General features: G+C 40.7%; 1 non-coding gene across 1 annotated transcript; it reads left to right on the forward strand.

The window, feature by feature from the left end:
• The first annotated feature begins 3220 nt into the window (after positions 1–3220).
• TRNAG-GCC (transfer RNA glycine (anticodon GCC)) lies at positions 3221–3293 on the forward strand. The gene has a single exon. It is a non-coding gene; the product is annotated as a tRNA-Gly (tRNA).
• Positions 3294–4173: the final 880 nt, after the last annotated feature.

Below are 4173 nucleotides of genomic sequence, written 5' to 3' on the forward strand. Positions count from 1 at the left end.
TTATCCAGAGTTCTGTTTAGTCACGTAAGTCCAAGATGATATCAATTCTGTTTCAAGTGTTTTCATTGTTCATTAGATAATGCTTTGAATGCACAACCTAGAATTCATTGTATATAAGGGTGATGCCTCAATATTTTTTATGCCATAAACCAATGTTTTTTTTTCAAATATTGGGGGAACTGCTTAATGTGCTCCCTTTTAGGCTGTCAGAAATGTGTATTAGAACAAACAAATAACTACTCACACAGCAAGGATTCTTAGCTGCAAGCAATAGAAGCTAATTCTGCCAGGCTTAAGGAGGAAAGAATTTATGATGAGAGTTGTGTGGGGTTCACAGAATCTCAAGGAGGGCTGGATTCTTAGAGCCAAGTTATTGAGATCATAGTTCAAATCTGTGATGTGATGAAGACCCCAGAGCCCCTGCAGCCCCTTTAAGGAGGAGACACCATAGCTTAATCACGAAGATCACCAGTGCTGCGGCGGGGAGGTCCAAGAACTGACACGTGGTTAGAAGCAGATACAGCCTCTGCTGATGCTGGGCAGTCCTTGCTTCATAATGCTCTTCTGGTTTAAAGACTGGTGTGAACTTACCATTCGTGAAGCAAAGTTCAGGGGCTTGTTTCCTCACTACAAGGAAGAATGGCGAAGTGAGCTTCCAGGGCTGGAGGTAGGCAGAGGTTCCTACTGAGCTCCGTAAAGTACAGGAGTTTCCAAATATAGGAATAAGATTTGGTTATTAGGATCCTAAAAGAGAAAGACAACTCCCATTTATTATCCCCATCAGTTCATAAGACAAAAATAAAACATTTGGTTCTAAAAGGTAAAAGGGGACAAATTATAGTGTATAGAATAGCTTATGAATGGAATAAAGTTTTTTTAATAGATAAGTCACCGTATTGTCTTTATTGTTTTCTTATCTTTGTTGTTGTTTAATTGCTAAATCATGTCTGACTCTTTGCGATCCCATGGACTATGCAATCCCATGGACTATAACCCACCAGTCTCCTCTGTTCATGGAATTCTCCAGGTAAGAACACTGGAATGTGTTACCATTCCCTTCTCCAGGGGATCTTCCCGACCCAGGGACTGAACCTGGGTCTCCTGCATTAAGTTTAGTTCAGTCACTCAGTTGTGTCCAACTCTTTGCGACCCCATGAATCGCAGCACACCAGGCCTCCCAGTCCATCACCAACTCCTGGTGTTCACTCAAACTCATGTCCATTGAATCGGTGATGCCATCCAACCATCTCATTCTCTGTTGTCCCCTTTTCCTCCTGTCCCCAATCCCTCTCAGCATCAGGGTCTTTTCCAATGAGTCAACTCTTCGAATGTCGTGGCCAAAGTATTGGAGTTTCAGCTTCAGCATCAGTCCTTCCAATGAACACCCAAGATTGATCTCCTTTAGGATGGACTGGTTGGATCTCCTTGCAGTCCAAGGGACTCTCAAGAGTCTTCTCCAACATCACAGTTCAAAAGTACCAATTCTTCGGCGCTCAGCTTTCTTTACAGTCCAACTCTCACAACCATACATGACTGCTGGAAAAACCATTGCCTTGATGAGAAGGACCTTTGTTGGCAAAGTAATGTCTCTGTTTCTTAATGTGCTGTCTAGGCTGGTCATAGCTTTTCTTCCAAGGAGCAAGAGTCTTTTAATTTCATGGCTGCAATCACCATCTGCAGTAGATTTGGAGCCCCCCAAAATAAAGTCTTTCACTGTTTCCAGTGTTTCCCCATCTATTTGCCATGAAGTGATGGGACCAGATGCCATGATCTTAGTTTTCTGAATGTTGAGTTTTAAGTCAACTTTTTCACTCTCTTCTTTCACTTTCATCAAGAGGTTCTTTAGTTCCTCTTCACTTTCTGCCATAAGGGTGGTGTCATCTGAATATCTGAGGTTATTGATGTTTCTCCTGGCAATCTTGATTCCAGCTTGTGCTTTATCCAGCCTGGCATTTCGCATAATGTACTCTGCATATAAGTTAAATAAGCAGGTTGACAATATACAGCCTTGACGAACTCCTTTTCCTATTTGGAACCAGTCGGTTGTTCCATGTCCAATCCTAACTGTTGCTTCCTGACCTGCATACAGATTTCTCAGGAGGCAGGTCGGGTGGTCTGGTATTTACATACCTTGAAGAATTTTCCACAGTTCGTTGTGATCTACACAGTCAAAGGCTTTGTCATAGTCAATAGAAAAGAAATAGATGTTTTTCTAGACCTCTCTTGCTTTCTTGATGATCCAACAGATGTTGGCAATTTGATCTCTGGTTCCTCTGCCTTTTCTAAATCCAGCTTGAACATCTGGAAGTTCATGGTTCATGTGTTGTTGAAGGCTGGCTTGGAGAATTTTGAGCATTACTTTGCTAGTGTGTGAGATGACTGCACTGGCACTCCTGGATTGGCACTCCTGCATTGGCAGGCAGGTTCTTTACCAGTGAGCCACCTGGGAAGCCCAATGGGAAAATTTTGTCTTGAGGCAGCTTGATCCACAGAACTCATGTATGTAGACGACATAGGCTTTGTTAATAAACTTGGTCTTTGCATTGCAGCTCTACCACTTACTTAGCAGTTGTATAATCTTAGGTAAGTTAGATCTGAGATTCAAGGTCATCCTTTGTAAAATGCAGATAATAGTTCCAAACTTTGAGATTGCTGGGGGATTATACATATAATGTATGTAAATGTTTAACAGGACCTGGAAGGGCCCAGAAGTAGATACTCCTCTTCTGTTCTCCCCATTTTGTGCTGGGAGGAGTCAGCATCCTGCACTAGAACCTGGACCTGTTAGCCCTTCCAGGCATGGACCGAGCTAGGGCTGTTTGCTGTTGAGATCGTAGCACAATGCCCACGTTAAAAGTGCTCAGTGACTGCTTCCCAAATAGACAAGTAGCTCTTACTTAAATCATTACTAATTATGTGAAGTAATAATGCAAGACACATGACATCATTCTTGGCACAGAGCAGGTATTAAGTATAAATTTGAGTTCACGACTTCCATTTCCAGTAATAATCAATGAGTTTCTTAGGACCAATCCTCCTCCTAGAATTTTTTTCAATGCGGTAAAATACATATCATGTAAAACTTACCATCTAAAGCATTTTTAAATGTATATATATTTCAGTGGTATTAAGTATATTCACGTCATTGTATAATCATCACCATCATCCATTTCCAGAATTCTTTTTTTCTAACTTTAAAATTCTATTGTTTTTAGGGATGTCCCTGGTGGTCCAGTGGTTAAGACTCTGCGCTGCCAATGCAGGGGACACAGGTTCAATCCCTGGTTGGGGAACTAAGACCTTGCATGCATGTGGCACAGTGAAAAAGTACTATTATATTTTAGAGAAATTTTAGGTTTATAATAAACTTGAAAGGAAGGTGCAGAGATTTCTTGTAAACTTCCTGCCCACATACATGCATAGTCTCTCCCATTATCAGCATCACTCACCAGAATGGTACATTTCTTACCAAGGATGAAGCTACATTACCTCCAAAGCTCTTAGGGTTTACCTTAGGATTCACTCTTGTGTTGTATATTCTATGGGTTTGGACAAATATATCACTACATATATCCACCATTATACTATACAGAGTGTTTTCACTACCCTAAGAAGTCCTCTGTGCTCTGCTTATCATCTCTTCCCTTCACCCACCTCTGCCCCTCACCCGCTCTGCAACCACAGACCTTTTTACTGTCTCCAGTGTTTTGGCTTTTCGAGAATGTCATGTAGTTTGAATAACACAGTGTGTTGCTTTCTTAGATTGGCTTCTTTCACTTAGTAACGTGTATTTAAGATTTCTCTGTGTCTTTTTATGTCTCAATTAACTCATATCTTTTTAGCATTAAGTAATATTCCAATATCTAGACACATCACAGTTTATCCATTTATCTACCGAGGGTATCTTGGTTGCTTCCCAGTTTTCACAATTATGAATAAACTTCTATAAATATCAACGTGCATGGTTTTATGTGAATGTAAGTTTTCAGCTACTTGAGGTAAATACCAAGGAGCATGATTGCTGGACCATGTGTAAGAGTATGTTCAGTTTTATAAGAAACCTCCAAACATTCCACCCAAGTGGCTGTGCCATTAGCAATAAATGAGAGTTCCTTTTACTTCACATCTTTGCCATTTGGTGTTTTCAGTGTTGTGGATTTCAGCTATTCTAAT

Source organism: Bos indicus, chromosome 29, assembly GCF_029378745.1.
Source record: "Bos indicus isolate NIAB-ARS_2022 breed Sahiwal x Tharparkar chromosome 29, NIAB-ARS_B.indTharparkar_mat_pri_1.0, whole genome shotgun sequence".
In the NCBI taxonomy this organism is placed as follows: Eukaryota; Metazoa; Chordata; class Mammalia; order Artiodactyla; family Bovidae; genus Bos; species Bos indicus.